The sequence below is a fragment of the Panthera tigris genome, chromosome A1 (genome assembly GCF_018350195.1).
Source record: "Panthera tigris isolate Pti1 chromosome A1, P.tigris_Pti1_mat1.1, whole genome shotgun sequence".
In the NCBI taxonomy this organism is placed as follows: domain Eukaryota; kingdom Metazoa; phylum Chordata; class Mammalia; order Carnivora; family Felidae; genus Panthera; species Panthera tigris.
The window spans coordinates 709962-736438 of record NC_056660.1 but is presented as its reverse complement, the minus strand read 5'-3'; the positions used below and the strand labels follow the sequence as shown (position 1 = coordinate 736438).

Sequence of the window (26477 nt, the reverse complement as noted above, 5' to 3'; positions counted from 1 at the left end):
TTTTCTCATTCAGCAGGTCTCAGGTAGGACTAAGTAATGTACATTTCTAACAAGTTCCCTGGTAGTGATGCTGGGTTTGGGGACCCCACTTTGAGAGTCTCTGTTCAAGTATCACTCAAAAGAATCACTGTAACATTTTTGGTTGGTTGATTTTTGTTGGTGGTGGTGTAGGTCATTGTCCTGCTGTTTAGGATCCCTGGCCAGTCATTGAGACCATCCAAACACTCCCAAACTTTTCTCTGCCAATTGACGAGTACCACACAAAAGCCATTAAAAAAAAAAATTTTTTTTTTTTTTTTTTTAACATTTATTCATCTTTGAGAGACAGAGACAGAGCATGAGTGGGGAAGGGGCAGAGAGAGGGAGACACAGAATCTGAAGCAGGCTCCAGGCTCTGAGCTGTCAGCACAGAGCCCAACGCTGGGCTTGAACTCACGAACTGCGAGATCATGACCTGAGTCGAAGTCGGACACTCAACCTACTGAGCCACCCAGGTGCCCCCCAAATCCATTTTTTAAAAGCAGGCACGGTCATGGCTATTGATTGCTAAATCCTAACACGTGATATGTATTTATCCTTTTTTGAACTAGGATTTAATTTTTGTGTCACAAGCCTAGTTAATTGAAGTGAAGAGGGAATGCAGAAAAGTATAGTTTGAAAATTTTGTAAAAGTTTTTTACTCAAGTGACTTTAAGTTACTTACACCAGTATGAGAAATGAAACAATGTAATAATCTGTTTTGTACCAGTGTATTTGAAGATGGGTATGCCTGACAGGTGAAAGTTCTAGAACTGTCCGGGTCTTTGCTTACCATCTTGGTAAATATGAATAGAATTACACCGTTTTGATGGATTAAAATGATGGTTTGACCTTTCTCTTGTGTGAACTGGTTTTTGCTTTTGTAGATTAAAGATAAAGATGTCATAAATGTATTTTCTAAGACCATGAGTATATTTATTAAATGTAATTCCCTCTTGCTTTGCAGCTTCAATTTTCATTAGTCATTTTAGAACATAATGCTGAACAAGGAGTTCAATAAATGGAAATTGTTAAGTAGTTTTATGGTAAAAAGTTACAGCCTGGATTGTGAGACCTTACAAAGACTTACGCTACGTATATGTATGATTCAAAGTCTATTCAGAATTATGCAGTACGTTAAAACAATCAAATCAGTCCATAATGAGAGCATATATAGTTGCTATTGTTGACTATAGTTTCTTCAAAAAGTTTTTTGAATATATTAGTGCAAAGAAACAATCACCTGGTTTGTAGCCTTGTAAAAGTCTCAGCAGGTAGTTTCTAAAACATTGTGGTGTATGTCTGCTAAGAATATCTGTGTATAGAAAACAAGGATAGCGACTTGTTTCTAGTTGTAATTCAGATGTCACCTGGGTGCCTCTCTGTTCTTCCCAAATACTGCCCTAGCATAATGTCCTCTCAGTTTTACCAGGAAATCCACATTGACCAAGCAATGTGACTCTGAGGGGTTACATTATCTGTCATCAAGGAAGACAACTTAGCTACCCTTTCAACTTTGCACCAACCCACATCTCCCTCACTTTTTTATTAAAAAGTCAGATTTCTTGCTCTGTGGAAACCCAGGACTTAAGAGACTACAAGGTTTCTTCCCCAAGGTGGCTTATTTAATCTGTTTTCCAAATGAGGAATTTTCATGCAGTCTGATGAGTGAAACTTTGTTTCATTGTTTACTTCTAAACAAACTTATGTGAATAGATTTCTTATACATTTGGTTTTCCTGTTATTTATTACTCATTTTCTCCAGTCAGAAAGTGATTTTTTTTACTTCTGTCGCAGTACTTGGACACTACAGCGAATTCTGTTTCTACAGAAGTCAACGCTTAACTTTATTTTTAGGTACACAAATGCAGAAAAATACAGTAAAATTTGAAAAAGGAAACTGTTAATCTATGCATTACTCAAGTTTTCTGATTCAGATTATAGTTTCCCTATATGGTAGTGTCCCCTTATCTAAGGAGGGATTATTCCAAGACCCCCAGTGAAAGCCTGAGAGCACAGATAGTACCAAACCCTATATAAATAATAAGGTTTTTCCTGTTTACATACGTATCTGTGGCAAAGTTTAATTTATACGTTAGGTACAGTAAGAGATTAACAGTGATGACTAATGAAAACTACAATTATAATAATATACTGTAATTAAAGTTATGTGAATGTGGCCTCCCAGAATATTGTAGTCATGTCTGTGGTGATGTGAGATGATAAAATGCCTATGTGATGAGACAAAATGAGGCGAATGTTTAGGCATTGTGATGCAGCATTAAACTACTAGTGACCTTCTGACCATATACTCGGGAGTGTCATCTACTTCCAGATTGTGGGTAACAAACTGTGGAGAGCAAAACCACAGATAAGGAGAACTCCTATAACTCCCTGCACACATGACCTTGTATTTAAGAGCCCCTATTATCCTAGTAGGCAGGTATAAGAACTTTAGTTTTGTGCTTGATCTGTTGCTGCAGCTGTTCAGAATTACACATGATTAATTAGGAAGATTCGAAAGACCTAATTTTTTTCTTTCTTTAGGTACGTTCACCTTTATCTGGAGCCATTAAATCTTTAAAATGTTAGAAGAGATCACAAGTTTTTGGAAGATAACATGCTCCAAATTTTGGGGGTAGGAAGTATAATATAGAAAGCACAAGTATTCGGATTCTTAATGTCTACCTTTCTATATAATACGCTTATATTTTAGGAAGAGTAAGTTTAGTTTATGTCCCAGTATTTGTGCTACAGATGATAGAGCTGAGGTAAACTAAGGTGTAGTTAGGTTCGTATTAATGATCTTTTAGATCTGTAAATGGATGAGCTCTTTTGTTGATTGAAATTATAGATCTCATAATTTGAATTGTGCAGTTACTTGAACAGTGTGGAAGACTACTTGTCATAAGCAATTTCTAGTCATTCTATCCAGTAGATTATATAAATATGTACATGTTAAAGAATATAGCAACATTTAAAACATTCTATACTGGTTTTGTACAATTGCTGTGTTGGCAGTTTCTTGCAGTCTGGGCACTGCAGATAACTGCACAGAGGAGAGCAGCCCTCGGCTCCCGTGGCACTGGTGTTCCAGGGAGACCAAATAGAGTTGAAATAATTTGTGTAGTCATAAGGGTAGAGAAAGTGACAGCTATTTTAGATAAAAGGACTAGAAAATGTGTGTCTCAGGAGACAAAGGGACAACATTCTGTTTGATTTAGTCTGTGCTGGTAAAAGACAACATTGTGATGGATGAAGTGGATGCCATAATTCTATTGGAGCTGTGCTATTCAGTGTGGTGGCCGTATGTGGACTACTGAATCTTTAGAATGGGACTAGTAAGACTGTAAGATTTCTAATTTTATTGCAATTAAATTCAGTTTATCAGTACAGTGTTTAGCATATTTGGAACACCTTGGGTAAGCAAATCTATTTTTTCATCTTTAATATAATGAAATCTAAATACACATAAATATTGGAGAAAATTTACCACTTAAACAGATGTGTAAAAGTACAGAATTGCAACGACTTGGTATGAAGAAAATGTAAAGTATCAATATTTAATATGGCCATATGTTGAAATATATTTTGGATATGTTAAGTTAAATAAAATACACTGTTTAGCTAATTTCATCTGTTGCTTTTTTCTCTTTAATGTGTTTCTTAGAAACTTAAAATTTCTTACAATGTGTGCATTATTTTTCTTCTGGACAGTTCTGGTCTAGAATAGTAACTTTGTCAAATTTTTCTTTTCCTTACATGGATATAATCCCAGAATCTCCCTACATGGTGTAATTATGCAGTTCACTTATTTTTTTCTTTTTAAAATGAAAAATTTGAAGTTGAACTTCAGAGTTTATGTATTAGACATTAGGTGTTAGTGACGTTGATTAGGTGTTAATGAGATTGATTTCCTGTAGTCTAATTGCTTGGTGTTTATGCAGGAATGCAAGAAAGGAGTTTTGAGTACCAGTTTTCAAGAAATAAATTGTACACATTAAGTTTACATTTACTCCTTTCACTTTTGTTACTTTTCTTTTGGACTTGCCTATTGGCTGCTCTTTCCATAAAATTTTCAGCCCTAAAAAATTTTTATTGTCATACAAGATTTCTCTTTAAATCTTTGTGTGAACTTTTTGTGTTATTTATTTGTTTACTTCATTCTGTCCAGGATGTCAGGCAGCTGTAGCAGAGTAAGGACCTTATTATTTAGTGTTTTATCCTCATAGTATGTCCTTATTAAATGTTTGTTTAGTGAATGAATGACACCAGCTGGTGTCTACATGAGAATATAAAAAAATGAATAAAAGAATGGTTCTTGCTCTCTTGGGATTTAGAGTTTAATGGTTATAAGTAAGCAAAGTGTAAGACCACTTGGTAGGAAGGAAGGGAATAGGAAATGTTCTGATAATCTAGAAACAAGGTTGGGAAGACGGGGAGGAGTTCACTAAGATGGTAACTTTTGAGCAGGTCATAAAGGTGAGTAAGTACTTGCCAGTTTTGGGGTTTTGGAGGGGAAGGAGAGGGCGGGGAGGGTTGTGGGATGATGGAATGGTGTGGTCGGAAGGGCTAATAAGTAAACAGGTCCTGGGCAGTTACAAGGAGTTGTCTAGGGGAGGGAGGTAAGTATAGAGAAGGGAAGAAGTAAAGATTAGATAAAACTGATGGGCTCAAGTTAAGGAGTTTGGATCTTTGCCTTTTGTGTGACTGGGTGTCAGAACAGTTACTTTCGGTACAAAATTACTGGATCAGAAACAAAGCAGAGACCACATAGATTCTTGGTTTACTCCCACAGTCCCTACCCCTCACATGATATTTGAAGGGATCTTTAATGTTAGTGATGATTGCTCAGATTCCAGACAGGAGTAATTCAGAAGTAGAGTGAATTTAACAGACTGTTAGTGGGAGACGGGGAGACGAAGAGTGATCTAGGAGTTTCTAATTTGAATGATAAGGTGATGGTGGTGAAACCATTAACTGAAACACAGAAGGTAAGTGTGTTTAGGATTGGGCGTGGGGGAGGTGTAGCTGCTTGAGGGAGAGGTAGGTATTGGATTGTATAACATTTTGGTTTGAGTACCTTGGTGGATTGTTGGGATTTTAAAACTCTACAGTAAATGTATTCTCTCTCAAGGCACTATCATTTGTTCCTGAAGGTGACTACATTACCCTCTAACTTGTCCTGCTTCTACTTTTGCTCTTGTAATTTATTTTCCACATAATATCTAGTGCATTCTTTTAAAATGTGAGTTAGATAATGGTCGTCTCCTTTTTCAAATGCAATAGCTTTCCATTTGAATTAAAACCCAGCTATATTGTAGGCCATTGGGTTTGTTTGTTTTTTAAGATTTTTTTTTTTTTTTTTTTTTGAGCAGTCTCTGCACCCAACATGAGGCTCAAACCCACAACCCCAAGATCAACAGTCACACATTTTGCCAGCTGAGCCAGCCAGGCGCCCTGAGGCCACAGGGCTCTAAGATCTGTTTTCCATCTTCCACCCTTTGTGTACTAAATACTAAAGTTGACCCTCTGTGTCCCCAGATATTTTTATAGGTCTCTTAAGAAAGAGCCTTTCCTCAGAATTTACATTCCTGTCACTTTGTCAGTATATGCTATTTACTTATTTGCTTGTTGTGCCTACATTTTCATCTTTTATCAGGGTTCCCAGCTAGCATAACATTTGACACTCAGTATATCTTGAACCAGTCTGAGGCAAAATCCAGAAGAAAGACTGGGAGTAATGTGGAGTTTTCAGTACTAGTTAAAGTGTGTGCATGAGAATCCCAGATTGCTTATTCATTCCCTAAACAGTTACTGGGCATTTGTGTCTCAGCCTGGACTTACAATAGTGAAAAAATAGAACGGGCCCTTGCCTTCTTGGAGCTTGAAGTTAGTGGGTGGCAAGAGAAATCATCAGAAGAAATGATAAATTCTTAGACAATTCCATCATTGTACTGAGGGTCAGAGCAAGAAGAGCCAGTAGAGAATGTGAGTGAATTGCCCAGTGTTTAATAGAATTTAGGAAAATATGTACATATTTCGTAAATAAAAATGTCTAAATAAAAATATATCTAAAAAGAAAGTACTAAGAACCAAGTGAGGGAGGGAGACAGGAAATGTGAAGAGAGTAATTTGAAATGGATGGATGGAAATGACCTCTTACTCTGAAGCTGGTGAGTGGATGAGGCAAACTTGCAAGAAGGCAAATTTTAAATTTTTTAAAAATTGAAACAAGGGTTCTTAAAATTTTTTCAATTAAAAAAATGCCACAGTTTTGTATATCGGGTACACCAAATACATGGTGTTTTGTGGGTGGTGAAACCCTAAGCAGAGGAACTGAAAGTGAATATAAAAGCCTTCCTGAAATGTCCAAATATTATTGATATTTCTCTCCAGAAAAAGAACATTTTCTTCCTAATTGAATGTAAAATGAAGGCGACTGGTTTTAAGAATTTACATATTTGTCTTGCATCTTTTCTTACATTTAGTGTATGTTGAGAAGATTAGAAGCAGCAAAAGGGGGACAGGTTGGCTGTGAAGAGCAACTTGTCAGGACATAGAAGGGCTCCTATTAAAGTGCAGCAACTTGAACTTACTGTTGTTGGTATTATCCACATACACTTCGTATATGTAATCATCAGATACACTTCTACAGACACTGAAGGTCTTACTGTGGTATTTTCTAGTAATTGACTTTAAAATGACAGAGTGGTTAAGATTTCCAGGAGAAATCTTTCAGTAAAAAAACTTGGATGTTACGAGAGGAACATCTAGGACTCTTGGGGGCTTTGATACATAACCTGGGTATTGCATCAAAAAGAGCATGAGAAGCTTTTGTACAAGTATTGGGAGAGAAAAGGCATGTGATACACAGTTTGAAGAAACTTTCTCACTTGGTCTTTTATTAATCCTATTTAAGAATGGTAATGTTTCCAGTTCTCTAAAGGGTTTCTTATAGGCTACCAATTCCCTTCTGCCTCATCCTGTTTTATGTGCTTGCTTCCTTTATCATGTTCTTGGAGTTTAACACCCCATTACTGTTCAATTGGATGGATTGTATGGATTTTTAAAATTATTTATAAAAGAGGCATTGCTTGCTTTTCTGAGTTGCCTTTACAACGATTTGAACTATTTCTAAGGAGATAAATTAACATTTTTCTTAGTTACATAGTAGACATTACTGAGTTCCTGCATTTGGGTTTTTATCTTTCATATATTTTATAGTAAATGCAAATTAGTATAAGTTAGGAAGAATGGGAATGCCACTGAGTCTGGGAACCTGAAGAAAATAATTTCCTGTTTTGCCATTTCTTTTTGACCTCAGAACTGATGAAAAGTTGGGAAATAAATGTCTAAGTGCTATATTTAGGAATGATTTAAAAATTTTCCAGTTTGCATTATGGTACGACTTTAAATCAATATGTTACACTGGTACATATTACCTAACATCTACAAGGAGGACAAATAAGTTGAGTCAACTTGAGGTAGCCAGAGTTGTAATGTGTTTTTTTTTTTTCTATATAGCTAATATGTTCTATGTGAAATAGAAGTATATTTTAATATTTACTTGAGCCATAGTTAAGTTTTCTATCCTTATGCTCAATAGTGTGAAAAGAGAATGGGTTTTTAAGACCATTAGTTAGCTGTTTGAACTAATTTGTATAACTTTTTCAGACATTTTTTTCCTCAGCATTCAGTATCTTTACCGTTTCATTAATTTCCCATGTCCATCATCCTGCCTTTATTTAGCTCTCCTCCTCATCCCAGACTTCCCTGTACAGTCCTGCTTTTTTCTGCTCCAAACTGAGCTGTTGCTGTTGCGAACAGCTGTAGCAAAACTGTACCCGTTAGAACTTCAGTGGATTGTATGTGCTCTTGGCTGGATCACCATTAAACGAACACTTGAGAATTTGGCAGTAACTATTCTTTCTCTGTTTGTTCCTTGCTAGTTTTTTTCTTTTAGATCGCGCTTGCATATGCACACACAATAGCATAGGTGCTAGTACTACCATGAGTTTTTTAGAATTTTATCACATTGTTAAAAATAACTTAGGTATTAAAATGCTAATTTAATTTACATGTGTTGTTGCTGTCATACTTGGATATATGCTAACATGTATTTCGTCAGTGAAGTGAATGATTTTAAGTGGATACGACCCATGCATGCATTGTAAAGGATTACTGTCATTGTTATATTTGCAAAGAGCCTAGGTTAGTATACAGAAGTCACAGATCATGGATGACTGATTCTACAGTAGGTAGCCCCATTTGTTAAGTATTTGCTACATTTTAGACTAAGAACCTTAATGTGGGGACCTTTTTTTAAGACTGGGTAGGTGCAGGTGCTCCTCTTGTTGACCAGTTCCAAACTCTAGTAGTGGCAGAGGTTGGAATACAGCGCGAGAATTACAATACACTGAAGAAAAAAAGTCCTAAGGGAAAACAAAATGATGGTAAACATCAGTAGGGGGTAGCATCTTTGAGACTTGCATTATATTTGCATGATGTTGGTGGCAGGCCAAAGTAAACAAAAATTCAAGAAAGCACACATGAATATAAAATAAGTCTTGGTCTCTTGTTGTGAGTAAAGAATGCATTTTGTTGTGATTGACCTAGAGCATCACATGCAGTAGGTTATCTCGTATCTCATTTCCCATTTAAAAAAAATAGCTTGCTGTGTGTTCAGCTCCGTGGTGGTACTGGGTATATTTGGGTGACTTCACATACTACACTTGAGACCTGTTGTCCAAAATGAAGTGTTACAGAGTTTGGAGAAGAGAAATGAGTAGAAGATAAAAACTAACTGGGAAAGATTTGCATAGGATGAGAGAATGTTGTTGCTTAGGAGTGTGAGATTTAAAGGACCGTTCACAACAAAAGGGGGAGAATTCTTAATGTGTGTGTCCAAGGATTTGAGGAGGTACAAGCTCCTGAGTATCATCTTCAAGATGAGTTACATCATGTCTTTGGGAGCAGGTGCTATCAGAGAAGGCCCATTATGAACAAAGATTGGGAGCTGATAACTGTGCGTGAAGCTGGTAGTCCAAAATGAGAGTAGAAAACTAATCAGATATTGGGAGTCTTTTGGTCAGAGAATGATGGTGGTACGATTAATATTGTCCAAAAAGTTAACTTTATTGTAGGAAGGGTGTATTTGTAGTAACATAGACTGCAGGCAGGGAAACGAGTTTTTATATGGTATTTGGATTGGAGAGGAAGAGTAGAAGTCAGGACTTCAATTAATTATGAAACCGTCAGGGCTTGGTGATTAAGTGGATGTGGGGGCCAGTTATGTGAAGGAACGCAAGGATGACTGATTTTAACCAAATGGTGGGTAGTTTTGGTGCTGCCAGCTTCCAAGAATAGGGCAGCAAGGTCAGGATGGAAGGCTTCAGGTACTTGTGACACCTTGTAAAGGGTTTCAGCATGAAAAATTATGCTTAGGAAAAGGTCTTGGCTCATGAGTTTTGATTGTCACCAAAAAAAGTTAATAGTTCATAAAGTATGAGACAAATAGTTTACCAGTACAAAATTTATATGGGTTGGGGGCTGGGATACCTTCTAACCATCTATGTAGATGGAGCTGCTTAGGTAGACTTGGAAGGGCTTGGTGAACGGAGTCTCATACTGGATTACATTTAATCCATAAATACTGCAGTTGTGTTCATTAGTTACAAAAACAGTCTGTTACAGAAATGGACATTTCCCTAATTTTTTCATATTTGGTTAGTGGTCAGCACAAGGAAATGTGGAAACCAGAGGTGGATTAACGCCTATTGTCTTACTCCTCAAAGTTGAAAGTTACTTAAGTAAACCCTATATTATAGCCATCATTTAAATACTTGAGATCTGGAAATAATCCTTGTCACACTATTGTACTTTAGAAAGCATTAACAGCCAATATATATGAACTTACCTTCAAATACTATTGATACGTAAACTACTTAATGTATTTTTGAATTATTTGAATAATATCCATCTATTGTACAAACGAGGTATAAACTGGTCTGTAGTAAAAGTAAATTTTTCTATGCTGTGTTTACAAGTCACCTGACTTCTCTGTCCAGGCATAATCATTGTTATAAATTTCTTGTGTATCCTTCTAGAAGTTTCTGTGCACTCAGGCGTATTTGTGTACATTCTTAGTACATAGGCAAGCACACTGTACACATTTGCCATTTACTTATTTCCTCACAATATTCTGTTTTGGAGATTGTTCCAAATGCATAAGTGAGAGAGAAAGATCCCTTGTTCCTGTACCTGTTGGTAGGTCATTGTCAGGTGTATACCAGATCTTTCTTGGCCAGGGATGTTTCCTTCTCCTCTCCCTTATATGCCCTAACATATGTCTTAGGATATGTGTTATGAAGCATGCGTGTGAATGTATATATAGGATAAAATTTCTACCAGTTAAATCGGTCGTGGTGTATGTATGTTTTTATAGAGTTTTTTTTAGATGTTGCCTGCCTCACTATAGACAGAACTTAGCTTTATTCCCTGCAGCCCCCAACCAAATGCATAAAGTCAGTAAAGATCACATGTTAATAAACCCTGATGGGATTATTGTAGGTAATAGTGGACGTTTTGGAATAGAAATTATGTAATTGAAATTGGAAGAGCTTTAAAGTCTAAAGTTGGCTTATAAGAATTCCAGGAATTAGAGACCCAAAGTCTTGTGCTTTAAAAATTAGATTACATTAAGTAGATGCCTGTTTAATTAAATGAACTATTAATATCTTCGAGAGAGTTATCAATATGTAAGATTTTTAAAGGACTTGGTGAACATCAAACTTGGTGAACAGTTGACACAATTTAATAATGGGTTATTTTATTGTGATAGAGAAAAGAAGGGCATTTGACTCCAATTCAAATTGAAGTCTTTAATTTAAAAAATTTCTACAGTTCTCCAGTGATGGGGAAATGGGCATTACTGTGCCCAGATAGCTAACTTGAATTTCACTTCTTAAATAATCAGTTATAGGAAGAACCATAACTCTTCTAGAAGAATTCCCATCTGTGGTATTCATATTATGATTTCACTTTGAATTTCGAATCTTACATTAATTTGGAAATACTGGAGGGAAGTAGGTATTTCATTTACAAACCAAAAAGGATGGAGGCTGTAAGCTGTATTTTAGATTAGCTCTGCTTGGAATTAATAAAAAGACATTTGTGTACATTTCTAAAGAATGGTGGTTTGTTATTCAGTGGATTATATAAGTTTGAAGACTCATAGCAAAATGAAATGATTGTTTTGTGTGCTTTATTTACTTTTTTAAAGTAAGTTCTGTAGCCAAACATGGGCTTGAACTCACCATCCCAAGATCAAGAGTCGCATGCTCTAACCAACTGAGCCAGCTCAGACCCCAAAGTAATTTTTTTAATTAAAAAAAATTGTATCTTCAGATAGTAACTGTAAACAATTATGTATATATATTGTTTACCCAAGGACTTGAATGAGCAATTTGCCATTTCCAAAACTAATCTTGGTCAGAGATCATTTATTCCACTTTATTCTTCAATATCCATCATAAATTTGAAGTATTCTATCTCCAAGGTATGACTAGAAAATAAACATTGTTTTGTTTCACCACATCATGTAGTTATTAGATTTCCTAAATACATTGAGCACATACTATGGCAATACTAGAGAGTTTCTGACTGACTCCTAATAAACACTGGGGATACAGCTGGTCTGGGGAAACTGACCTGTCCATTTTAGGATGGTCAGAGGAGGCTTCTCTAAGGAGATAGCTGATACCTGAATGATCAGAAGAGGGGACTTGCAAAGTTGGAGGTGTTGAAGGTGAATCCAGTTCAAGCTGAGAGGATTATCATTTATGGCAAGGAAGAGGAGAATGTGGCTCGAATTAAGTGAACAAGACAAAGGTGATTCTTAACCCTTTTTTCTCTCCCCCCCCCCCCCATGAAATTTTAACACAGCTGTTCATGTCCTGTAAATATATGTTATGTCCATGCTTTTACACATGAAAAGGGATTTTTGCCTTCCCCTACTCCCACCTTCAACTAATTTTCTCCCTCTGGGGATAATACTGCCCCACTGAGTAGGCAGGATGTAGACCAGGGTATGCCATAGTAAATAGTTGAGGTCTTTTCTTTTTTCTTTTCTTTTCTTTTCTTTTCTCTCCTCTTCTTTTCTTTCATAAAGATTTTATTTTTAAGTAATCTCTACACTCATCATGGGGCTTAAACTCAAAATCCTGAGATCAAGAGTTGCGTGCTCCGCTGACTGAACTAACCAAGTGCCCCTTGGGGTTTTTTTTCTTGACGAGATAATTATGAAGGCTTGGATCAGGCAGTGACATGATCTAGTTTATGTTTTAGAACAGAATTTTGCTACTCATGAAGACTTAACTGAAGGAGAGCCAGAATAAAAGCAGGCAAGTGAATTAAACCAGTAAGGAGAGGTGAAAAGTAATGGCTTGGTCTACGAAGATTTTTTTTTTTAAGTTTATTTTGAGAGAGAGATAGCCGGGACGGGGGCAGAGAGAGAGAGAGGGAGAGAGAGAATCCCAAGCAGGCTCTGCACTGTCAGCGCGGAGCCAGATGCAGGGGTTGAACCTATGAACCGTGAGATCGTGTTCTGAGCTGAAATCAAAGAGTTGAACACCTAACTGACCAAGCCACCCAGGTGCCCCAAAGATTATTATTATATAGAGATAAGGAAGAGGAGGGAGAGCAAACGGAGAGAGAGAGAATAAATGGATGTAGCATTAGTGGTCATAAGGTATATGTTGATCAAAGCTTGGCGAACAACGCCCTCTGAGACACAAAGGGAGGTTGCCTATAGAACCCACTGAAATGAAGGAGGAAAATGGCTCTTGGGAAATGAGAAACTTGTCTGATTTAAAAAAAAATTTAGGGGCTCCTGGGTGGCTCAGTCGGTTAAGTGTCTTACTTCGGCTCAGGTCATGTTCTCACAGTCCGTGAGTTCAAGCCCCGTGTCTGGCTCTGTGGTGACAGCTCAGAGCCTGGAGCCTGTTTCAGATTCTGCGTCTCCCTTTCTCTCTGACCTTCCCCCGTTCATGCTCTCTCTCTGTCTTAAAAATAAACGTTAAAAAAAAATGAAAAAAAAAATTTAATGTTTATTTTATTTTTGAGAGAGAGCAGGGGAGGGGCAGAGAGAGAGAGAGAGAGGGAGACAGAATCTAAAGCAGGCTCCAGGCTCTGAGGTGTCAGCACAGAGCCCGACGCAGGGCTCAAATTCACGGATCGCAAGATCATGACCTGAGTTGAAGTTGGACGCTGAACCAACTGAGCCACCCAGGTGCCCCAAAACTTGTCTGATTTTTAACCTTGTTATCATTTGGAGTTTCTTAGTCATTTGTGTATAAGTAGATGATCACACACGCAGTTTAGAATGGGCAAAACTCCACAGATTTATTTCAACTTTCTATTTTTTTCTCGGTAGGAATGTGCCCCCCATATTGTGTACCTTCCATTCCAGACTTTTTACTGGGAAATCAGCTTAAAAGCCTGCCTGTTCTTCCATGTTCTGAGTACTGGTGGTTATTCGTACGTGGCTATTTTCAGTTAAATTCTCATTGTTTGTTAGAAGTAAATGGTTCTAATCTAATAGACAATTCTTGGACCCTCCAAGATCCTGAGGGGGACCTATTGTGAATTCCCTGAGGCAGAAGCACTCTCATATGTAGGTGCTTATTGCAATTTGTTGAATCAGTGAACCGGCAATATTTCCAAGATCATACTGGAAGGTATTGGCAGAACCCAAATGAGATTTTATACCACAGAGGGTTTGTCTCATAATTGAGTGTAATGAATGCAAAATTACTGGGAATTTTTTTTTTTTTTCACTTCTTAAAGTTTATTTAGAGAGAGTGTGTGCAAGTGGGAGGAACAGAAAGAGAATCAATGTCAAACAGGATCCCACCAGCAGCACAAAGCCATGGAGGACTCAAACTCCTCAACCATGAGATGACTTGAGCCCAAATCTGACACTTAACAAACTGAGCCATCCAGGCACCCCTGGGAATGTTTTAATAAGCCCTGATGGTGACTGAAAATGGGAAATAACGTAGCATAGATGGTCTTAAAAAGGGACTGCAGGGAGTTCTGAGCTTCGCACACCATTCGGATCCTGTTTCTCCTTGCCAAGGGGAGGCATGAAGTCCTTGTGGGCTCTGATGAAAGACCGTGTGCATCTGGAGCTTTTGCTGATCGATGGGAGTATGTTGCATTTACAAATGATGCAGAGACACAAAAAGTATGAGAAGTGAGATTTATGACTATTATGTGTTTTTATGCTTTTTGTGTTTTCTGTTGTGTTTCTACAGCCCAATTTCTCAAACCTAGTGGTAATCAAACAGGAAATTTTGTGCATTTTTAAAATGTGACCCCCCCCCCCCCCCGCCAAATTTTTTTTGTATCTCTCATCTGTTTTTAGACTTTACAGTCTCTTTTCTAGAACATGTGTTGGTTATCTTGTGTCCAAGACAAGGTATTAAAACATGTGACCACCTTAATGTATTTTCGTATGAACGCGGTTTTGACGATACCAGCATCGTGTTCCCACGAGGAGGAGTTGCTGGCTGGAGCACTGACATGAAAGTAGAAACCTGACTGATGTTCCTCATCTTGGGGCACCACTGGTTTAGTTTAGCACCCGTTCTCTACCCTATATTTAGATAAATTTAAATAGATAAAACATTACAGTGCAGATTACACTTACTTGATGTTTAAGTAGTTTCTCTCCAGTATAACATTGTGATATTATTCACTGCATGTGAACATACCACTTTATTTTTTACTAAAAAAAAAGTTTTTTTTAACATTTATTCATTTTTGAGAGACAGAGACAGAGCAGGAGCAGGGGAGGGGCAGAGAGAGAGGGAGACACAGAATCTGAAACGGGCTCCAGGCTCCCAGCTGTCAGCACAGAGCCCAGTGTGGGGGCTTGAACCCACAAACCGTGAGAACATGACCTGAGCTGAAGTCAGACGCTTAACCGACTGAGCCACCCAGGTGCCCCAATACCATTTTATTTTTGAGAGAGTGTGCATGTGCATACATGAGTTGGGGAGGGGCAGAGAGATAGGGAGACGGATCCATCCAAGCAGGCCGTGTGCTGTCAGCGCAGAGCCTGATGTGGGGCTTGACCTTTGGAACTGCAAGATAGTGACCTGAAGTTGGGTTCTTAACCAACTGAGCTACCCAGGTGTCCCTCACATGTTATCTTCAAAGCAGGTAACATTGTTATTTTATGTGGATGTAAGTATATGGTGAAAAATAAAAACTGTTGAATGTCATTTGGTAATTCATTTCCAGTGCCATTTCGTTATAAATGAATGTGGTTCATACATTAAATAAACTGAGGTTCTTTGTGCAGTAATGTATGTGAAATATTCAACTTTTAAAGAACTAAGAAACCATATGGGTAAGTTCATAACAACTATCTTGAACTAAAAATGCAATTTATTACTGTACTCCCACTTGTTTTTAAAAACTTAACCCTGGGTTTGCCTGGCTGGCTCAGTCTATAGAGCATATGACTCTTTTTTTTTTTTTTTTTTTTTTTTCAATATATGAAGTTTATTGTCAAATTGGTTTCCATACAACACCCAGTGCTCGTCCCAAAAGGTGCCCTCCTCAATACCCATCACCCACCCTCCCCTCCCTCCCACCCCCCATCAACCCTCAGTTCTCAGTTTTTAAGAGTCTCTTATGCTTTGGCTCTCTTCCACTCTAACCTCTTTTTTTTTTTTTTTCCCCTTCCCCTCCCCCATGGGTTTCTGTTAAGTTTCTCAGGATCCACATAAGAGTGAAACCATATGGTATCTGTCTTTCTCTGTGGAGCATACAACTCTTTATCTCAGAGTTTTGAGATCAAGCCCCAGGTTGGGTGTAGAGATTACTTAAAAAAAAACAAAAACAAACAAACAAAAAAAAACATAAAAAACAACCTTGATTATGCAATGATCAAGGATATGTTTTCTTTGGCTTTTTTAGGGGAGAGGTGCTTGAGAAATCTCAGGTCATCACAAGAGGATAATGCTTTTTAAATTTATTTTATTATTTTAATGTTTATTTTTGAGAGACAGAGTAGAGGAGGGGCAGAGAGAGAGAGGGAGACAGATCAGAAGCAGGTCCAAGCTGTGACCTGTCAGCAGCAGAACCTGATGTGGGGCTTGAACCCACAAACCACAAGATGATGACCTGAGTTGACGTTGGTCTCTTAACGGACTGAGCTGCCCAGGGACCGTCCTCCGTCTGCCCCTCCCCCCTTTGTTTTGATCGAAATGCTTTTGTAGGAATTTGTGGACAAAATTAAGTTTGGAAATTTTCAGTGGTATCTTTCAGTCACAAGCCATTGTTGACCTCATGACAATTGCCTTGAAAATATATATGGGTCTGGGACCTTGAAACTGAGTTGTAACTTTTCTTAGAAGTCATTAATTACGTATGATAAAAGTCATCACATTTTTCACTTTTTTAAAAAAAATTTTTGAGACAGGGAGGGGCGCCTGGGTGGCTCAGTCGGTTGAGTGGCCAACTTCGGCTCAGGTCATGATCTCGCGGTCTGTGAGTTCGAGCCCCGCGTCGGGCTCTGTGCTGACAGCTCGGAGCCTGGAGCCTGTTTCAGATTCTGTGTCTCCCTCCCTCTGACCCTCCTCCATTCATGCTCTGTCTCTCTCTGTCTCAAAAGTAAATAAACGTTAAAAAATAAATTTTTGAGACAGGGAGAGTGCATATGTGAGCTGGGGAGGGGCAGAGAGAGAGGGAGACAGAATCCCAAGCAGGCTCCCTGCTGTCTGTGCAGAGCCCATCATGGGGCTGGAATCCAGGAACCATGAGGTCATGACCTGAGCTGAAATCAAGAATCTGCCACTTAACCGACTAAGCCACCCAGGCACCCCTAAAAGTCATCATCAAGTACTTTATTAGATTTCATATGAGTCTTTGCTGAATTTTACATTTCTTTGATAACTACAGTAAATGTTATGACTGTTGGAGAAAAAGACTGTGTATCAATAAATTATTTTCCTGAAATATCTAGTTGTCCTCAATAAAGCTGAAAAAAAATATTTTGTAAATGTTTTCTAGATTTCAATATTATTTAATATGATGATTCTTAATTCTTTAATATGATTATTTAATATGATTCAATATTATTTAAATGATGATTCTTATCTACTCAAGACCTTATTGCATTTTGTTTTTTTGTTTTTGTTTTTGATTTTGAGAGCAAGAGCAAATGTGAGTGGAGAAGGGGCAGATAGAGGGAGAAAGAGAATCCCAAGCAGGCTCCACACTGTCAGCAGAGCCTGATGCAGGGCTCGAACCCATGAGCCCTGACCTGAGCCGAAATCAAGAGTCAGACATTTAACCAAGTGAGCCACCCAGATACCCTTATTTATTAATTTTGAGTTGCTATATGAACTTTAAAATAGTTTTTTTTTCTGATTCATTAATTTAAAAAAATTTAAAATCCTGTGGTGCCTGGCTGGATCAGTTGGTGAAGTGTGTGGCTGTTGATCTCAGGGTTATGATTTTGCACCCCACGTTGGGTGTAGAGATTACTTACAAAAATAAAATCTTTGGGGGAAAAAAACCTTAAAATCATGCTTTTTAAAAATTTGGAATAGCCTGTCATTTAAATTTGTGAATTTTATTTGGCCTGACAGCCTTAATTTTCATAAACTGTATCTTAGGAGCTCCTTTCCAGTCGGTACATCCTGCATCACGGGCAACCACTGTTTTGTTTTGATCACAGTAGATTAGTTTTGCTTGTTTTTGAACTTCATGTAAATGGAATCATAGAATGTATACCCTTTGCCTCTGGCTTCTTTCATTCAACATAGTGCTTTTGAGATTCATCTGTGTTGTTGCAGGTGTCAGCAGTTGGTTCTATCTTATTGCTGCATAGCGTACCATGAAGTGACTATGCCACATTTTGTTTGTCCAGTCTGCTACTGATACATTCTTGGGTTAGATTCCAGTTTGGGTTGTAATGAATAAAGCTGCTGTAACATTCCTGTTCAAGTCATTCAGACTTCTCATTTTTCTGGGAGGAAATATCTGGGAGTGGGATTGCGGAGTATCGTGGATATGTATGTTTCTTAGAAACTGCTAATTTTCCAAAGTGTCTGTCCTACGTCAGTGTGCGTGATTCCTGTTCCGTATTGCATCCTTGCCAACATTCAGTATTGTCAAGTTGTGTTAGTGTTAGCCATAGAGTGAATGTGTAGAGGTATATCCGTGTAGTTTTAATTTACACTTTCCTAGTAACTTCGGATGTTGAGTAACTTTTCACACTTTTTGGTCATTTGGGTATGTTTTTGTGTGTCATACCCTTATTACTGTTTGTACAGTAGCCCTTCCCCCCACTTTATCTAAGGGAGACGCTTCGTAAAAAGTGAAAGATTTACGCGATCTGAAGAGAAACCAGAGCATAAGGGAGACACTTTGAAGAACCCAGGTGGATGCCTGGAGCTGTGAATACTACCAAACCTTACAGATAACTGTTTTTTCCCAATATACGTAACTATGATAAGGCTTAATTTATAAGTTAGGCACAGTGGGAGATTAATAACAATAACTAATAAAATAGAACAACTTAAGTAATTGTCAAAATGTCTTACTGTACTGTCACCTTTCTCTTGCTGATGTGACGTGCCTATGTGATGAGATGAAGTGTGGTGAAGTAGTATTAGGCTACTGTTGACCTGACAAAACATTAGGAAAGGACCGTCTGCTTCCGGACAACCACTGACTGTAGGTAACCAAAACTGGTAAAAGCGAAACCATGGGTAAGGGGGGACTGTTGTAACTAGGTTGTGTGGTTTCATCACTATCTGTGTAAAAAAACCATAGGGATCTTTATTAGAATTCTGGAAAGCCAGATGATGTTGGGAATCCAGAATTGAATGTTCATATTATGGATTTTTGCTTTTTGTAAAATATTGGCTGGAAGGTAGAAATTATATAATTGAGCTTTTATCATGATATCTCACTGCTAATTTGGGTAGAAGAAACAGGGTTTGATGAAAAAAATCAAAGCCCTCAGTTTGCTATGTTTTATTGCCAATTTTCAACTCAAAAAGAGGTGAGAATTTAAAATGTTGAGAAACTTCTTAAAAAGTTTATTTACTTATCTTGAGAGAGAGAGAGAGAGAGAGAGAGAGAGAGAGAGGCGCACAGAGAGAATCCCAAGCAGGCTCCATGCCGACAGTACAGAGTTTGTTGTGGGGCTCAGTCTCATGAATCGTGAGATCATGACCTGAGCTGAGATCAAGAGTTGGACGCCCAGGTGCCCCTAAAATGCTAAGAAACTTTTCGTCATTGTGACTTCCAATTAATTCAGTTAACTGAAACTATTCAGTTACATCATTTGTTCATCAGTCGAAATTGTATTCCATCAGAAAGAGTGAATTTGTGTAAGTAGTATTATTTTAGAGATTTGCTGTTTTCATGGGCATTTTCTCAAGTTTCTTTGGGAGATGGCTTTTGGATTTTTGGCCTAATCTTTCTGGTAGATTATTCACTTAATCACACACTATTTCCCTATACTCTTTGAAGTTATATTCTTTGTTGCTTAAAGAGAATCTATTAACATTCAAATAAAATTACTTAGTAAAGAATATGCTACATATTTTCACTGTTGTGAATTGCCTGTAATAATAGCATTTGGCTTATTTATTGCTTCAGTGACTGGTATTGTGGTCTGTGTCTTTGTCATGAAGGCCAAGGGTCAGATTCAGTTGTGAGCACTATGCCATCTAAGCTGTCTCTGATGGTGATGTTCGATAACGTGGCTGTCCCCCTCTCCCCCGTACCTGCACACTTCGGAACACAGGCTCCTTTAGGGTTTGATACCATGGGAATCTACTTCAGAGGAAATCGTTACCTAATTTTAGGTTGATTTCTGGCAAGGTGTTTTCAACACGAGCCATTAAAGTCCTGTCTTGGGTATTTACAGTTTGTTGTAATTTGAATAGTCTCGCTCAGCATCCATGCTTGCTGAAGTATAACCTATATTTTAAACATCCCTTTCTTAGAACGTTACTTCTATTGTAGCTTATATATTAAATAATGCAAACTACATGTAATGTGTGGATGAGAGTAGGGTTGAGTACTCAGTGGGAAAGGATACCTTCTTTCACTCAAAGAGGGGAGAGTCATTGTTACCTAGTTGACTGTTAAGAATGGGCCTTCTGTAGATCTTTAATGTTTTTTATTCTTTAAGAAAAATCATCAGAAAAGCATACATGATATTATTGGATGCTTACATTTCTGACTATGAAAGGTATTAGGGTGTGGTCAGAGGAGCCATGTTTCACTCTTAATCCATGTTTTGGCAAGTCAAACATGAACTTCTATGTAGTTCTTACCCAGTTTTATCCTAAATAAAAACAGACCACTTTCGTCCAAAGCGGTGTCTTGTTACAGTGATGCTTAAGATTTCAGTTATAGGAGACCTTTTCTTTTAATGTGATTGTTGGCTGCTTCTCCTCCCCCCAGTATTTGACAGTATCGCTTTGACAGAGACACTGTTCTTCAGCATTGGAATTATGTGTGTCACCTTTCTAGGACTTTACAGATTTTAAATCCAAAGTATCTGTATCATGGAATGGATGTGCACGTGCGTTGGCTCACTGTGATTCTTTCATTGATGTTGATTATAATCCAGTGTACAATAAACCTGGTCACTTCTTTGTAAGACCACGTCTTTAAACAGAATGCTAGTGATTTTGAATATTGAATTCAGATATTAAGCCACCATTTTATTTTTTTATTTTAATTGAATTAATTCTATATTTTATTTATTTTATTTTTAGTTTAACTTAATTTTATTTTATTTATTTTGAGATAGTGTGAGCAGGGGAGGGGCAGAGAGAGAGAGAGAAGGCTTGAGAAGCCAGGGTCTGCACTGTCAGCACAGAGCCTGACAGTGGGACTCAGACCCATGAATTGTGAGATCATGACCTGAGCCAGAACCAAGAATTGGATGCTCCACTGATTGAGCCACCCAGGCTCCCTTAAGCCACCTTTTTAAAGACTAGATATTGGCAACTAAACTTGGATCATTCTAGAGATTATCTTTCCAGGTTTCAATATATGTGATGAATGCTTTGTAAATTGCAGGTTCACATTTTTGAGAAGTTGAGGAGACAGTTATTTTTAGCAGTCCTTGTGTCATTAAGAATTAGTAATCCAGGAGAGCTGGAGTGGCTCAGTTGGTTAAGCGTCCAACGTCGGCTCAGGTCATGGTCTCACGGTTCAAGAGTTCGAGCCCCATGTCAGGCTCTGTGTTGACAGCTCAGAGCCTGGAGCCTGCTTCAGATTCTGGGTCTCCCTCTCTTTCTCTGCCCCTCCGCCGCTCGTGCTCTGATTCTTTTTAAAAAATAAATGAGCATTAAAAAAAAATTAGTAACCCAGTTGTGCAGTTTGGTTTATGGTTCCATTCTTCTTGTCAGCCTTAATTTTACTAAAGGAAATACAATGATAAAAGTGCGCATATATATGTATATATATATATGTCCAATTTAAGAATGCTTTAATGACTTCACAGTTACCTAAGATTATGTGTAGAATGCTACTTGCAGGTGGAAATATATATAAAAGATAATTTCTTGTTGATTTGTGGCATGTGTTGTTTGAAAAAATATTTAAGGTTTTATAACTTGGACCATGGGGTCCTGCTGGATCATTTGGAATCCCCTTAAATTTATATGCAGAATTTTGTGTACATATTTTTTTACATGCAGATTTTGGGAGCAGTTTCATATTCCATCCAGTTTTCAGGTGAAATTGAGACCCAGATGGGTTTTGAAAACAATATTAATTTAGGGTAGTTATTTCCAGTGTTTTGGGGTCATGTACCCTAACAGTTAAAAAAAAAATTGAGTGCCAATTTGTGTATTTCTAAGCTGTAATAGTGTAGTATTGTGTATAACATTTCAGGTATGTTATAAAATACATTTTATAAGGATGAGATAATATATCTAAAACTGTATTCCAATGAAAAATCTGGGGTTAATGCTCTGTGTTTGGAGAATGTGGGTTCAAGGGATTATTAGGGTAGGTTGAGTCTTTTTCTGATGGAGCACAAGAGGTATATTTGTGTGCCTTGCCCAAGTACAAGTAGAATAAAATGTTGCAAATTAGAGTAGGAATCAGTATCCTGTGTAGGATTCTGGATTATAAAACTTCAGGCAGTGGTATGCTGAGGGATCAACCATGCAAACAAGAGGGCCTGCCTACCGAAATAAAAAGGAAGGATTTAGCAAAATAGGCTCTCGATATTTTAAAATTATTAGCAGGCTTGGAAACTCAAGGTGTAGGATTTAGTAGTGATTAATGCCAAAACATAAAATTGAGTTGAATTTTAAGTCTGTTCAAAGGAAGATCTTTACTGAGTGGGAACCGATTACGGTTAAGAACTTTAAGAAAATGATTTAACACTTCTTTTTATTGATCATTGAAACTGGCCAAATTTGATTTTTATTTCTAGGAGGGTGAAAGAAAACATGGATGAAGCTGCCTGAATATCGGCTTCTGGCATGAATCAAGTTCAGAGACTAGGAAATGCTGGTGTCAGATTTCCTTTCAGGTCAGTCAATGTCCGTTAAAACAACGTTCCTTGCTTCTTAGTTTCCTTAGTCCTACTTCCTGGTGCTGCCTGCGGACCTCCGGAACGGATGTGAAGGGTAGTTTGTAGTAGAAGCTGAACCCTCTGCTCCTCCGCGGTCCTACGGGATCTGCAGGGGCACCGCCCTTTTATCTGAGCAGTCAGAGGCTATTTTTAACTCCACATTTGCCCTCGTCTTTACTCACTGGTTGGTATACTGACTTGTCCTTAGGTAAAACTGAACTAAGAGTAGAGATAAAATATTAAACAGGTCTTATTTACTAAGAAAAAAGTTCCCTCCTGGGTTTTAGTGATCCTAAGTCTAGAATTTTAGTCTTATGTTCCTTGTAAAGTATGTAAATCTTTGTTAAAAATCTTATTTATTTTTATTTTAGAGAGAGAGCACAAGTGGGGGAGGAGGCGGGGGGGGAGAGAGAGAGAGAGAAAGAAAGAAAAAAAGAGAAAGAGAAAGAATAGATCAGGCACGCTGAGCGTGGAGCCGGTCTCAGGGCTCAACCCCATGACCTGATCCTGATCATGACCTGAGCCAAAATCAAGAATCAGACGCTCAACTAACTGAGCAACTCAGGCGCCCCGGAAAGTGTGTAATCTCAGAAATGGTGGATTTTTTTATTAAAAAAAAAAAAAAAAAAAATTTTTTTTAATGTTTGTTTATTTTTGAGAGAGAAAGCACAAGCAGGGGAGAGGCAGAGAGAGAGGGAGACACAGAATCCAAAGCAGGCTCCAGGCTCTGAGCTGTCAGCACAGAGCCTGATGCAGGGCTCCAACTCACAAACTGTGAGATCGTGACCTGAGCTGAAGTCGGACGCTTAACTGACTGAGCCACCCAGGTGCCCCTCAGAAATGGTTTAATATCATAAATTCAGATCAGTACTAGGGATACCAGCTCCATTTCTCCCTTGCTGCTCTTTCCACCCTTTTAAAAGGTAGCGAATTTTCTATTTTATAGCAACATTTACATTGTGACTTAAAAAAGCATTATTTTTTTTAAGTTTATTTATTTATTTGAGAGACAATCCCAAGCAGGGGCCATGCTACCCACGCAGAGCCCGATGCAGGGCTCGATCCCACAGACTGTGAGGTCATGACCCGAGCTGAGATCGAGAGTTGGACGTTCAACTGACTGAGCCACCCAGGCACCCCTACATTGTGACTTATTATGACAGAATTCTGTTGATGGTAAAATGTCATCCTAATACCTCCAGAAAGTATTGTTTTAAGGTTATTTCTTTTCCAACCACTTTATCTGGTGGCGATAAAGGAGCTCTTCTGTTTTTGCTACAAGGGTTGTCCCGGGGACCAGCAGCACCAGCCTTAAGGGCTTCTCTTGGCAGTGCAGAATCTCAACGCACAGCTGACCACATCAACCAGACTACCCATTGAAACGAGATCCCAGGAGATCTGAGCACACATTGTGTCAGAGGCTCTGGCATATAAGGAAACCTGGAGAAACTTCCCCCTTTTAAAGTATCTGATGCCCATGAATACAAAAATGTGAGAGCTCTGGTTTGTGTTCTTTTACTCAGCTCTAGGAAATTAACTTTGGTTAGTAATTCTCAAAGCTGGCCCTTTAGACCAGTGTCGTTCTCCTCTGGGATCAAGAATGCACATTCTCAGGTCCACCTACTGAATATAAACTTGAGGGTTGGGATCCAGCAAAGCAAGATTCTTTATTTTTAAGAGCTCTGTAGGTAGGGGTGCCTGGCTTGCTCAGTCAGTAGAGCGTGCGACTCTTGATCTCTGGGGTTGTGAGTTCCAGCCCCACATTGAGTGTAGAGAATCCAGGGGGGTGGGGAGGGAATGATAAAAGCCATCCAGGTAAATTGTGGTTTCTACTATTTACAAAATTAGAATCCCTTTTGAAATTAGAGAATTACTTTGTAAATATCCTTTAGACCTTTTGTTGGTATTAAATTTTCAGACTTCTTTGTGAATCCTTTACTTAAATAAAATTTGAAGAAATAACCTCAGAATGTATGGGTAAGGGGAAAAAATTTAAGATACATAGGCCGACTGTGGCACAGATCAAAGCTGTGGCATTATGTGGCCAGCGGAGAGAGATCTTACAGGCTTGTCAAGTGGATTTGTCATTGGAACTTGAGGATTTTGAAGTTAATTTTGGTAAGAGATGAATAGTGTTTTTATTTGAAGTAACTGCTTTTTATTACAGATTTTATAGTCAGCAAAAACAGAGTGATTCATTTCAGGAAGATAATTAACTTTTATTAAAGTTTTGGAAGTTAACAAAATGCAGGAATTTTATTAAAAATTGGATTATCTTCAGGTTATCCTTTGAAACAGTGGTTCTCATGTTTTCAAGGTATATAGCAGAACCCTCTGGAGGCTTATTAGAATACAAACCCCACTGTTTGTGATTTATAAGGCCTGAGAATTTTCATTTCTAACAACTGGTGTTGCTCTGGCATGAGGACTACATTTTCTTTGTTTTTTCTAATAGAAAATACACTATAGATATTAATTCCTGTTTGCTAATAAAGAATTTGTCTTTTTTTCCAGGTCATCTTGTGGGAGAAATGCTTTTAAAGACAGAGGAGAAACAGCCAGAAAACAGATATTTCATTTGTGAATTTATTACTCCATATAAACAACTTACGAATAATCGTTAACACTTGACATTATGCCTCATGGACAAATTTTCCGTGGTTAAAATATCTGGAATGGTGCAAACTTCCACTTTCATTCAGGTGTTTTAAGAGTTCTTGCTGGCTGATGTTGCAAAGTAGTGTGGGAGTAGCCTACAAATACAGAATGACAGACAAACTCTCCTTTCAATTCGCTATAAATGGGAACTGTTAGTGGGATTTTTTTTGGCATCCCCTCTAGCCTGCAATTTGGGGTCAGTCCCCAAGATAAGGGGCTACTCATGAAATTTGGCACTGTTAGAAAAATCGTGTTTTACTAAAGCCATGTATATATATATTTAAGCCCAAAGAAAGTAGAGAGTATGAGGGAAGTAGTGTGTTGTAGAATAATGAAAAATTAATTTCTTCCAAGTGAAACTGATATGCAGTGTTAGGGTTAGATTCCAGCTGGGGTTCTTGGGGGCTCTGGATGTCGGCAGAGGACTATTTCTGGATTTTGATTTGGTCCTTATTTGTGCCTCCTCACTGTAATTAGATTTAGCTTACTAGTAACACTTTTCTTTACTTGGAAGTAGATGTGAGGCCTAGAAATCCCAGTTTGGTCTGAAAGGAGATTTATCTGCAAGTCTGCACAGAAAAGAGGAAAGCCGTATGGATCCTGTGAGTGGTTCTCTGCGTTTACTTAGCCAATAAAGTTTAAAAAGTTTACAACAGTTTTAGGAGTTCATATAGTATTTAGGCTATGAAACATGAACTGTGTGAAATGTTAACATTTTCAGAATTATTTCACAAGTCACTTTTTGACAATTCTGGCGTATGTATCCTCCTTTTCCTTGGTCTTTGCTAATCAATTATCCTCCTTGCTTTAAAAAGACCATAGGCGGGGGGCGCCTGGGTGGCGCAGTCGGTTAAGCGTCCGACTTCAGCCAGGTCACGATCTCGCGGTCCGTGAGTTCGAGCCCCGCGTCAGGCTCTGGGCTGATGGCTCGGGGCCTGGAGCCTGTTTCCGATTCTGTGTCTCCCTCTCTCTCTGCCCCTCCCCCGTTCATGCTCTGTCTCTCTCTGTCCCAAAAAAAAAAAAAAAAAAAAAAAAGTTGAAAAAAAAAAATTTAAAAAAAATAAAATAAAAATAAAATAAAAAGACCATAGGCTTGCAGAGTAAATGCTTTATCAGGTCCTTTCACTGTTAACATCCTGGTGCTAAGCCTTGCCAGCACTAAAAC

At 38.2% G+C, this 26477-nt stretch overlaps 1 long non-coding RNA gene across 1 annotated transcript; it reads left to right on the top strand.

Annotated features, from left to right (window-relative positions):
- Positions 1-17819: 17819 nt before the first annotated feature.
- LOC107180170 lies at positions 17820-25285 on the top strand. Its single transcript, XR_001510917.2, has 3 exons — positions 17820-18774; positions 22514-22612; positions 25169-25285. It is a non-coding gene; the product is annotated as an uncharacterized LOC107180170 (long non-coding RNA).
- The last annotated feature ends 1192 nt before the right edge of the window (positions 25286-26477 follow it).